Consider the following 12791-nt stretch of genomic DNA (forward strand, 5'->3'; position numbering starts at 1 on the left):
TCACTGAGAACTATTGCCATCAGCTATACAATGAAATTATTTTTAAGCAACAACGACAGCAGCAGAGAAGAGGGGCCGACAGGGTCCAATGCATCAGAGGGGTTCAAACTGGTAAGCACTGAAAAATATCTATTGAATCGGACAATTCGGAGGACCAACCTCCTCAAGAGTCAGTTCCTGCAGTTCGCTGGATAAAGGGCATCAGAGCGCCATGGGTTGAGGACATCCTCTCCCTTATCATGCTCATACATTCTTCTACCTTTGTGAACACATGGAGTACATTTATCATCACTTTTTAATATTCTGCCTCCTGGTTCTTCTCTCAGAAAAACTTCTCCTCTTTCCCAGCTCAATCCTATTTATTTTATTTTATTTATTTATTTTTATTATACTTTAAGTTCTAGGGTACATGTGCACCCTACGTGCAACGTGCAGGTTTGTTACATATGTATACATGTGTCATGTTGGTATGCTGCACCCATCAACTCGTCATTTACATCAGGTATAACTCCCAATGCCATCCCTCCTCCCTCCCCGCTCCCCACAATAGGCCCCGGCGTGTGATGTTCCCCTTCCCGTGTCCAAGTGATCTCATTGTTCAATTCCCACCTATGAGTGAGAACATGCGGTGTCTGGTTTTCTGTTCTTGCGATAGTTTGCTGAGAATGATGGTTTCCAGCTGCATCCATGTCCCTACAAAGGACATGAACTCATCCTTTTTTTATGGCTGCATAGTATTCCATGGTGTAAATGTGCCACATTTTCTTAATCCAGTCTGTCACTGATGGACATTTGGATTGATTCCAAGTCTTTGCTATTGTGAATAGTGCTGTGTATATTTAAGGTATACAACATGATGTTATGGGATACACATAGATAGTGAAATATTTACTATAGCAAAGCAAATGAACATCTCTGTCATCTTCCCACATAGTTACCCATTTTTGTTGCTTTTGTGGTAAGAGCAGCTAAAATCTAGTCATTTAGCAGGAATCCCAAGTACAGTGCAATTTTATGACCTACAGCCATCATGGTATATTAGATCTCTCCACACACCTGTTACATTGTATCCTCTGACCTACATCTTCCCATTTCTTCCTCCCACTCCTACCCCGCCTGCTTCCATCCCAGTAACACTGTTTTATTATCTGCATCTGCACATTTGACTTTGTTTTTAGATTCCACATGTAAGTGACATCATGCACTATTTTTTTTCCGTGTCTGACGCATTTCATTGAGCATAATGTCTTCCAGGTTAATCCATGTTGTGCCAAATGACAGGACCTTCTTTTTAAAGGCTGAATAATATTCCATTGTATACAAATGCCACAGTTTTTAAAATTCATTCCTCCATCAACACTTGGGTGGTTCCATATCTTGGTTATTGTGAAGAATGTTGCAATGAACATAGGAGTGCAGGTATTTTTAAAAGGTGGTTTTTCATTTTTGGGGGGTATAGTCACAGAACACAGATTGCTGGGTCTTCTGGTAGTTCTGGAGTTCTAGAAACCTCCATACTGTTGTCCATGATGGCTGCACCAAATCTACATTCCCACCAACAATGTACAAGAGTTCCGTTTTCTCCACACCCCCACCGTTTGTTATCCTATGACTTTTTGATAATAGCCATCCTAAAGGGTCTGAAATAATATCTCATAGTGGTTTTGATTCATATTTTCCTGATGATGTCAAGCACATTTTCATATATCTGTTGGCCATTTTTATATCCTCTTTGGAGAAATGTCTATTCAGGTCCTTTGCCCATTTTATTTATTTATTTATTTTTATTTTTTATTTATTTTTTTGAGACGGAGTCTCGCTCTGTCACCCAGGCTGGAGTGCAGTGGCGCGATCTCGGCTCACTGCAAGCTCCGCCTCCCGGGTTTACGCCATTCTCCTGCCTCAGCCTCCTGAGTAGGTGGGAATACAGGCGCCCGCCACCTCGCCCGGCTAGTTTTTTGTATTTTTAGTAGAGACGGGGTTTCACCCTGTTAGCCAGGATGGTCTCGATCTCCTGACCTCGTGATCTGCCCGCCTCGGCCTCCCAAAGTGCTGGAATTACAGGCGTGAGCCACCGCACCCGGCCTCCTTTGCCCATTTTAAAATTAGGTTATTTGTTTTTCTATAATTGAGTTGTATGAGTACTTTATAAATTGTGAATATTAACCCCTTATTGGACGTATGGTTTGCAAAAATTTTTTCCCACTCCGTAAGTTGCTATTTTGTTTTGTTGATTGTTTCCTTTGTTGTGCAGAATCTTTTTAATTTGATGTAGCCGCATTTATTTATTTTTGCTTTTGTAGCCTGAGCTTTGCTGTGATCTCCAAAAAATCATTGCCAGCTGGATGTGGTGGCTCACACCTATAATTCCAGCACTTTGGGATGTGAGGCGGGAGGATCACTTGAGTCCAGAGGTTCGAGATCAGCCTGGGCAACATAATGAGACCCCATCTCTACCAAAGAGAAAAAAGAAAAAGGAAAAAAATTACTGCCAAGGCCGATGTCCAGGAGCTTTTCCTCCATGTTTTCTTCTAGGAGTTTTATAGTTTCAGATCTTGCATTTAGGTTTTTAAAAAAAATCTGTTTTGAGTTTATTTTTGCATATGGTGTGAGATAAGGGTCCAGTGTCATTCTTTTGCATGTGGAAATCCAGTTTTCCTGGCATCATTTATTGAGAAGACCGTCCTTGCCCCATTTTGTCCTGTTGGTGCCCTTGACAAAAATGAGTTGACCATATATGTTTGAAATTATTTTTGGGGTGTCTCTTCTGTTCCACTGGCCTACATGTCCGTTTTTCTGCCAGTATCATACTGTTTTGTTTACTATGGTTTTGTAATATAGTAATTTTTTACTATACTTTTAAATTTTTAACTTTTACTATATTTTAAAGTTAAATCAAGAAGTGTAATGCTTCAGAATGCCTTCAGAATGGCTAATCATTAACAGTTTTCTTTCAGAAACTGTAATAATTTAACACAAAAAGTAGTTTGGAAGCACACATTAAGAAGTTACTGGAAGAAGTTTCTTTACCTAAACGTGCCAATAGGGCCAGATACAAATCCAGCCCTGAATAATAAATGGAAGGTTTCTATTTGTATTTCTTTCTTAGAATTGTTTTGGCTACTTGGGGTCTTTTGTGGTTCTGTATGAATTGTAGGATTTTTTTTTTTCTATTTCTATGAAGAATGTCATTGGGATTTTGATAGGAATTGTGTCGAGTCTGTATATTGCTTCAGATAATAGAGACATTTTAACAATATTAATTCTTCTGATCCATCAGCACTGAATATCTTTCCATTTGTTTGTATCTTTTTCAGTTTCTTTTATTGATGCTTTATAGTTTTCAATGTGCAGATCTTTCATCTCCTTGTTAAGTTTATTTCTCCCAAGTATTTTATTTTATTTTTGATATTATCACAAATAAGATTGTGTTTCTTATTTCTTTTTCAGCTAGGTCATTATTCATGTATAAAAATGCTACTAATTGGGGCCAGCTCATGCCTGTAATCCCAGCACTTTGGGAGGCTGAGGTGGGTGGATCACCTGAGGTCAGGAGTTCAAGACCGGTCTGGCCAACATGGTGAAACCGTGTGTCTACCAAAAAAATACAAAAATTAGCCAGGTGTGGTGGTGCGTGCCTGTAATCTCAGCTACTTGGGGGGCTGAGACAGGAGAATTGCATGAACCCGGGAGGCGGAGGTTCCAGCGAGCGGAGATCGCACCACTGCACTCCAGCCTGGATGACAGAGTAAGACTCTATCTCAAAAAAAAAAAAAAAAAGCTACTGATTTTTAAAAAAATGTTTGAAACACACTTATTTTCTAAATCACCTGAAGTTGACTTATATAATTTCAGCAAATAAAATGTTCAATGAAAAATTGTGGTATGCAGTGTACTTATGTCATTACAAGTTGAGGAACAAAGACATTTTTTACATTAACTGTAGGTTTTAGGAAAACATTTATTATACAGTACTACCAAAATGAAAGTGGATCCCTTAGAACAGCTCAAATACCCAGTGAAGTATTAAGAGGTGAACTATAATTTGTTTTCAGTCATATTCAGAAAATTTAATGTGTTTACTTGCTTGTCGAGTCTTTACCAGTTTAATCTTTTTGGCTTTGGTGATTAACTTTTAGTACCTCTTTCTTTTCCCTAGCTGATTACATTTGGCCTATCTATCAACAAAAATCTGCCAGTATCTTTGTGATCACCAGAAAAGCCCTCGAGTTTCCAGCAGTGTTTCTTTTTAATTTCTGTAAGTGCACTTATTATTGCTTGAGATCCTCTGGAGTTTTGAATCTAGCCTGGCATTCTGTATCTCCTTCTAGCAAATCAACATAAACAACTCCTGAGATCACTGCCAAAGTATTTTGTACAAAAGCACTTACAACTTTAAAAATGGATAAAAATCAGCTGGGCGCAGTGGCTCACGCCTGTAATCCCAGTACTTTGGGAGGCCGAGGTGGGCGTATGACTTGAGGTTGGGAGTTTGAGACCAGCCTGGGCAACATGGTGAAACCACATCTCTACTAAAAATACAAAAGTTAGCTGGGTGTGGTGGCACACGCCTGTAGTCCCAGCTACTCAGGAGGCTGAGGCAGGAGAACTGCTTGAACCCGGGAGGCAAAGGTTGCAGTGAGCTGAGATCATGCCACTGCACTCCAGCCTGGGCGAGAGAGTAAGACTTTGTCTGGAAAAAAAAAAAAAAAAGGTTAAAAACCGTTGTGTGTCTGATTTTTGGTTTTTGTTGTTGTTGTTTTTGATTTTGTTTTGTTTTGTTTTGAGACAAGTCTCACTCTGTCATCCAGGCTGGAGTGCAGTGGCACTATCTCAGCTCACTGCAACTTCTGCCTCCCGGGTTCAAATGATTCTCCTGCCTTAGCCTCCCAAGTAGCTGGGACTACAGGCAAATGCCACCACACCAAGCTAATTTTTGTAGTTTTAGTAGAGATGGGGTTTCACCATGTTGGCCAGGCTGATCTCGAACTCCCGCCCTCAAGTGATCCTCCTGCCTTGGTTTCCCAAAGTGCTGGGATTACAGGCTTGAGCCTCCGCACCTGGCCTCGTTTGACTTTTCATAACAATTCATGGAAACTGAAGTTTTACTGAAGCTACAAAAATCACAGGTTTTTCCATAGTTCATGAGCTCTTTCTGATAAAATACCTAGGTAACCTCTTCTAAATCTTAAAAATGTTACTGATTTTTGTATGTTGATTTTGTATCCTGGAACTTTACTGAATTCATTTATAAGTTCTGACAGGTTTTAAAAAAAATCTTTGGGGATATTTACATATAGGATCATGTCATCTGAAAATAAAGATAATTTTGCTTCTTTCCAATTTGGATGCCTTTTCTTCCTTTTCTCATCTGATTGCTCTTGCAAGTACTCCCAGTACTATGTTGAATAGAAAGGGAGAGAGTAGGCATCCTTACCTTGTCCTCGATCCTAGAGGAAAGGCTTTCAGTTTTCCCACATTTATTAAAATGTTAGATGTGGATTTTTCTTATGTGGTCTTTATTATGTTGAGGAACTTTCCTTCTGTCCCTAAACTATTGTGAGTTTTTATCAAGAAAGGATGTTGGGGCTGGGCGCGATGGCTCATGCCTGTAATCCCAAAACTTTGGGAGGCTGAGGCCGGCAGATCACCTAAGGCCAGGAGTTTGAGACCAACCTGATCAATATGGTGAAACCCCATCTCTACTAAAAATACAAAATTAGCTGGGAGGTGGCGTATACCTGTAATCCCAGCTACTTGAGAGGCTGAGGCAGAAGAATAGTTTGAATCTGGGAGGCGGAGGTTGCAGTGAGCCGAGATAGCACCATTGCACTCCAGCCTGGGCAACAAGAGCAAAACTCTGTCTCAAAAAAAAAAAAAAAAAAGAGAGAGGATGTTGGACTTTGTTGAACACTTTTTCCATGTCAGTTAAGATGTCGTGTCCAGCTCAATCCTTATAGTCACACCTGTGTACCAAACACTCCCCCTGGGGCATTTCAGTCCTTGCCCTCTAGCAGGGCACAGTGTGATGGAGGAGGGTTCAGAGAGCTCCCAACCAGATAGGATGTGCTGGCGCGTGTATGTGTGTGCATAGAAATAAAGATCATCAAAAAGACAACAAATGTGAAAAAGCAATACAGGAACGCATCTAGTAAGCACTTGCTACAGGGATGCTACAGAGGCCAACTCAGGGACGGAAGGCAGGGACATCCTCTCTGGTTCTGGAGCATGGGGACTGGCAGATGCGACATCCATAATTCGTAACCCATCAATCTTGGAGGGTCCTGTGCTCTGACCCTTTGGAAAACGACCCTCTTCTCTGATAGCTGAGCCCTCCTTGGAGGCCTAGGGCAGAAAGGTTTCTCTGCGAGACATACTCTGGTGGCTTGCAGCCAGCATGATGGATGAGGAGGCCAGAGCTGCTCTGGGCAGCTGAGGCCAGTAGGGCTGAGTGGGGAGAGAAATATGGCAGCAAATCCAGCTCTGTGTATAGAGAGTGCCGAAGGCCAAAGGGCAGAGCCCTGGGTAGCACTGAACATGTAAGAGGGGGCTTAAGAAGCGCAGCTGGTGAAGGAAACAGGGAAGGAGCAGTCAGAGAAAGGTGGAGAAAACAAGCAGTGCAATGCATCATGGAAGCCAAAAGGGAAGACAGCTTCACCAGGACAGAGATGCCAGCAGTGCCTGCAGAGTCTTCCAGAGAGGCCCCTGCCATGGAGTGTGGAAACGTGTCCTGTGAATTCGATCAGTAAGAGGTCCTTGGGGAGGCTGGGGAGAGCAGTCTCAGTGGGAGGTGGAGGTAAAAACCAGGTTTCCATGGGCTGAGCAACAAATAGAAAGTGAGGAAGGAATACTAGGAGTCAGATTGTCAGATTTAGCAAATAAAAATACAGGATGTTCACTTAAATTTCAATTCATCTGACATTTGAATTTCAAATAAATAGTGAATAAATTTTTAGTATAATAAGTATGTCCCAAATATTGCATGGGACATACATCAACTATTTGTCATTTATCTGAAATTAAAGTTCAATGGGCATCCTGTATTTTATATGGCAGTTCTAACAGGGTAGCATGCGGACTTCTCTCCCAAACAACTTGTCTGGGAAGAAGAGCTGATTGCTAGAGCCATAGCTAGAAAGGGACCCCAGTCAATGGAAAGTTGTATTCAGGATGGGATCATCTAAGCATGTAGCCCAGACAGCACTTTCTGTAGCCTGTTTGTAGGCCGAAGAGAAAGAAAGAGAGGCTAAAGACACAGTTGGGAGAATGCTAGATTATTGAAACCATGGGCCTCTAATCAGGACCAGCAATAATTTCACTGGATCCACCCATAAAAAGCAGAAAGTCCCTCCCCAACACTCCATTCCACAAAAAGCTCAGAAAAATGCAAATGTCCGACATTGATTTGCAATATATTCCCGCTCCTTTGAAACTGCAGGATTGTGGATTTCATGCAAACTCTATCCAGTAGATTTCTGTTTCTTTTGTTCTTTTTCTTGGTGTTTTAGTGGACCACCATAGCTGAAAATATTTTGCTAAATAGAGCAATCCACTTTGCCAACTTCAACATTTCTTAAAATTTCGTCACCAGATAGAACCATTTTTAATAGCTAGATTCCATTACCAGTGCAGGCCGCAAGCCTGGGTCTTTTAAAGTGAATGAATCAGACTGGTGCTGAAATCAAGCTCCTCCTTCCTCTTTTTCTATTTTTACTCTTACTGCTAATGGTGAAGTTATCAAAGCCTCTTTTGATGATGAAATAATTGTATCACTGAATCATCACATGACTAACAGCTGTTTTTCTTCCTCATGACACCAGTTTCCAGGGTCACATCTGGCTTGAGAAACTGGATGTCTGGTGTCCTTTTATTTTTGTTCCTTTTTCTCTAATTCCTTAGATTTCTGCCAGATTGGGAGCCTTCATTAGTGTTTGTTTCTGTGTTCGTGAGACAAAAAGGCAGACGAGGTTTTTTTCCTCCTTTCCACAAACGCTAACTTGAAGTCTTGTTTCGTTTTTGTTCATTTTTGAGGCAGAGTCTAGCCCACCAAGTTGAATTCTTTGCTCAGTTTTAGGCATATAGACCCCACGGCAGAAGCAGCTCTGTGGCTTCCGCTGTCCTTCCTAAGAATGTCCCTGGCTGCGAACTGTTTGGATGTTCCCCTCCTTCACAAGGGACTTTGAGACTCTTAATAAGAAAAAAATGACAACATTGGGCTACACCAATTTCCCTTCTCTCAAATTGCTTGTTCTATGTTAGTTTCAAAACAAGAGTTTGCCAGCTTGGTTTTAAAGGGAGCACGAATGGACTGCCCCCAATACTACCTGTTGTTTCTAATCTGCTCCAGGATCCGAGAGAATCCATATAAGGTGGAGGACAATTGCTTTGAACAGATATCCTCAAGATAGTTCATAATTTTGCCTTTGGTTTTCTCACTTATAGTACTCAGGATAGAGCTTGGCCTTCTTTGGTGCCTGAGATTTAGGACTGGGCAGAAGGAGGTTATGTTTGGGATGTGCTTTCAAATAAATTATCTCTACCAAGTAATGAGTAATCTAAGATTCTTTCTATATATTATGCTTATCCCAAGAGGTAGACAAGTACAGAGGGGTGTGTAGCTAAAGCTGAGGCCATGGCGGGACAGGAAAGGAAAGTTTCTCTATGGCTCAAAATACTTGCAGTGTTAAACAGGCATGTTACCAACAGGTCCCCTCGGGGTGATGGCTCTCCTTCTGCTAGGCTGACCAGGGGGCCCGGATGGTGTGCCTGATATCTGGGAGGACATCTCCAAGAATGTGTGACCTCACCTAGAGGTTGAAGGCTTTACAGTGTTTAAGCCAGAAAGGACTTCGAAGACCCTTTAGCCCAGGGGCTCCCGACTTAATTTCACGGTCTATTACAAGTTGGAAGTAAACTACTGTAAAAAGTAACTGGTTGTCAACAAGTTTTATTTTGTGAATTGAGCAAATAAAATACTCATCTTCTGTCATTGTTTCAGAAAAGTACCTTTCAATGTAAAACATATGACTTATTCTCTTACTCTTAACATAAAGGATATATGTATCCCTGTCCTTCCCCAGAAAGTCAGTATTAAACTTACACTAACAGTACACAAATATACTGTATTATATGTCTGTGTGTGCATCAATATGGGTGCACATCATCGTCATCCTCCTTAGTCTTTCCTTATCACATGGGCAGCTGTAATGTAGTGATTTAGTACATGGACTCTGGGACCAGGACACCTGAGTTCAAATCCAGGCTCTACCACTTACCATCTGAAGACCTTCAGGTAAGTTACTTAAACTCTCTGAGCCTTGGTTTGATCATTTTTATCATCTATCATGTGAAGGTGTTAATAAGAATATGTACTTTTCCAGGTGGTTATGAGATTAAATGAGTTAATATACAAAAATCACTTCACACAAAGGAAATACCCAATAATTCATAGCCATTATTATTATTTTGCCACAGACTAGTGAAATCTTTATAAATTGGTGTCTGGGAACCACTGTCAAAGCACTCCTTTCCTTTTCCAGATAAGGAACACCTGAAGTCTAGAGTGGGCATGCCTTGTCCAATTCAGGTCATGGCCAGTCAGTGACTGGCGTGGGCATAGAACTCAAGTCTGCTGACCAAGTCCAATGCATCTGAGGTTTCCTATAAAAAAAAAAGCTAGTTAGGCAAATGACTGGGGAGTAGGATGGGCATCAGTGAAAATGGGCCCAGTGTGTGTATAGAGGGGCGGGGAGCCAGCACTTGAGCAGAGCACAATAACCAGTTTGGAAACCACAGGGAAGTCTGGCCATTGCTGTCTCCTTTCTCTTTCCTCCAACCTCAGAGAAAATGAATATAGGAGCAGGTGACAGCCTGGGGTTGGGGGTTGAAGGAGTCTGCACATGGGATGGAGCAGGTGGGTAGCAATGTACTTCTACCTCTTCCTCCTTCAGCCTTCAGTCTAGCCATAGAACACATGGCTGAATCTTCAAATCCCTACCTCTTATGACTCTGCTGGTACAGTCTGTTGGATGGAGGTCCTGCTCCTCCCAGGCACCAATCACCAGAGCAACCAAGGGCTGGAAATAATGCTCAACCCTTCCACTCATTTTTGCTGCTGTGGTTTGGGGGCCATTCTCCATTTCCTAAGCACACAACAGCCTTGGTGAGGACCATGGGATCAGGTAGGATTGCACTCAGTGGCTGATAACAGAATCCATGGGACTGTGGCTTCTTTTTCACGCCACATAGCAGGAAATCAGGGTGTCCAGGTCAGACTCCTTTAGTCCCTCTGTTCCATCATCCTTCACGTATGACTTTCATCCTCATGACCGCCACCTGATCACATGTTCTAGGCAGGACGAAGACAAAAGAAAATGACAAAAAGCAAGGGTTGGGTACATATCAGGAAATCCAGACTTTCCCCTAAACCCTCCAGGGGCTCCTGCAGACACCTCAGTGGTCAGAGCTGTGTCACATGGCTACTCCTAGCTGCAAGGGAGCAAAGGAAAGGTCCTATTTTGTCTGGGTAACAAATTGTAGTTTTATTAAGTAAGAAAGGAGAGAATTGATATTGGATAAGAAACATTTACTGCCAGGAAGATACAAATTGGAGCCTTATCATTTCCTTTCCTCCAAAGTCTATTTCAGCAAGATCACAGTCCAAGGAAGCATTAGCATTAATCTCCTCCAGAAGCCTTAATGTCTATACGGCCTTTGCTGAAACCCTGAACCCACAAACAGTGGATCAGGCAGCACATACCACCCAGCATACCTTTTTTTACAAGTCTCCTCACACTTTCCTCTGACTCCTCTCAGTGGTGCTTCCAATCTCCCTCTCTCCTGCAAAGCAAAACAAAACAAAACAAAAGAGGCCAACTGGCAGCCTGCGCTGCCCTCTCTGCACAGCCTCCTATCTCTCTGACATCTTCCCTGTTGCCATGTTTTTCCCTTTGTCTTCTCTGTGCAATTTCTTGTGGAAATGGGTTTGGTCTCTGGGCTCTTATAAATCTAGGTCTCCACCCTTTAGCCCCATAAGCACAACCAAGGCTGAAAATGACGTATCTGGGAGATTATGACACAACCTGTGAACTATACTGTGATATTTTCCCCGGCTACCCAGGTTACCAGCAAGCCACTGTAAACTTAAGCACTGCTTGTACAACATCTGCAGACACCAGTCAGGGTGGGTCAGCTGTGCTTTGCTCCAGCCCTGGAGAACTGCCCCATCCCCACTCAGCCTCCTGCCTTTCTTGTTCTTATGTAGTCTGAACTCCTCACTTTGATACTCATCCTACTGGCTTCAGCCAAATAATTCCCATCTGCTCCTTCAAAGGTCCACTTAGGATGGTCCGTTTGGAGAGGTTCTCTCAATTCACCTCACTGGCCCCAAACCAGTCTGCTGTGCTACTCTGATAGATAAGCCCTTGGTTTATTTTTTTTTTTTTATTTGTACTTGGTATTCCAATATTGAGCTGCATTCTTTATATCTGTTCTGTCTCCACTATTAGGCTGGGACCAACCTGAGTGCAAAGTCTGGGTCTCCTGTCAACCCCTTGGGACAAGGGTTACTTTTTTTCCCTAGCTGATGTTTCTTGGGCACCTTCCATGTGTCAGATGCTGAGGTTGGTGCTCAGGACATGAGACAGACCCAGCCCCTGTTCTCCCTCAGGACTTGCCTATCCTGGTCCTGTCTGTGCCCCCAGGATAGCGCTCTGCCTGACACATCGGGACAACTGACCACTGTCTGGAAGAAATGAGGAAGAGGATAGGGATTCAGCCCTTGGAGATGAGCCCCATCACTCTCTTCCTGGATTCCAAGTTCATACCACTCTGGCGGCTCCTCTGAAAATCCCCAGGCCTCCTCCCAGTCTCCCGGCATCCGGTGTTGCTGTTGGCCGGGCCTGCCTGCCACACAGCCAGGGACTGAAGGACATTTTATTCCAAATGAGGGCAGTCAGCTGAATTTCCAAACCAAAGATTTTTCCACTTCAAATTTTCTCCTTTCCTCTTCTGCCCAAATAACACGTTTGTTTTGTAGAAAAGGGACAGAGCAGTTCTATGTCTAAGGGTTAAAGACTTTTTGGGGATACCTGGGGGATAGGCAGGGCTCTGGCCAAAGTCCTTATCCTGTTGGGAGAAGAGAGAAAAGAAAGGAACTGAGAAGGGCCTTCCAGTCCCCAGGACGACAAAGGGGATAAGATAAAATCAAGGGATGCCTTTTTTCTTTCCAACCCTATACTGTACTCTACTTCTTCTTCCATCTCCTTTTCCTGTTTTTTTTAATCTCTTCCTCTCTTCCTTCCCACTATCTTCTCTCTCTCCCTCTCCTTCCTTTTCCTCCATGCATTCATTCATTCATGCATTCTCCCAGCAGACATTTATCCAGCATCTACGTGTCAGACACTGCCACAAGCTAAGAATACAGAGACAACTAAGTCAAGGCTCACAGCTCTTATAGACTGGGGGTTGAGGAGGGTGGGGCAGACAGATGACATGTTGGGGTGAGGAGCTACAACTGGCAAGGAGAGGTACTGGTAGATCTCCAAGTACATTCAGAAGCTCATGCAGTACACTTAAAACAAAGGAAACTCTGGGGATCAAGGAAAAATTTTTTAAATAACTTAAAACTTAAATTTTAAAAAAATAAGTATTTATTTATGTGTTTCTTATTATTACTATTATTATTTTTGAGACAGGGTCTCACTCTGTTGCTCACTTAGGCTGGAGTGCAGTGGTGTGATCATAGTTCACTGCAGCCTCAACCTCCTGAGCTCAAGCAATCCTCCCACCTC

General features: G+C 42.6%; 1 long non-coding RNA gene across 2 annotated transcripts; it reads right to left on the reverse strand.

Moving 5' to 3' along the window:
- Window positions 1-8942: 8942 nt before the first annotated feature.
- Window positions 8943-12074, reverse strand: LOC105484771 (uncharacterized). Of its 2 annotated transcripts, none has more exons than XR_011612886.1 (3): window positions 10772-12074; window positions 9998-10348; window positions 8943-9660 (listed from the first exon to the last, which is right to left on the reverse strand). It is a non-coding gene; the product is annotated as an uncharacterized lncRNA (long non-coding RNA). The 2 variants fall into 2 exon arrangements; XR_989210.2 differs by having other exon boundaries at window positions 9998-10335; window positions 10772-12071.
- Window positions 12075-12791: the final 717 nt, after the last annotated feature.

Source organism: Macaca nemestrina, chromosome 1 (genome assembly GCF_043159975.1).
Source record: "Macaca nemestrina isolate mMacNem1 chromosome 1, mMacNem.hap1, whole genome shotgun sequence".
In the NCBI taxonomy this organism is placed as follows: domain Eukaryota; kingdom Metazoa; phylum Chordata; class Mammalia; order Primates; family Cercopithecidae; genus Macaca; species Macaca nemestrina.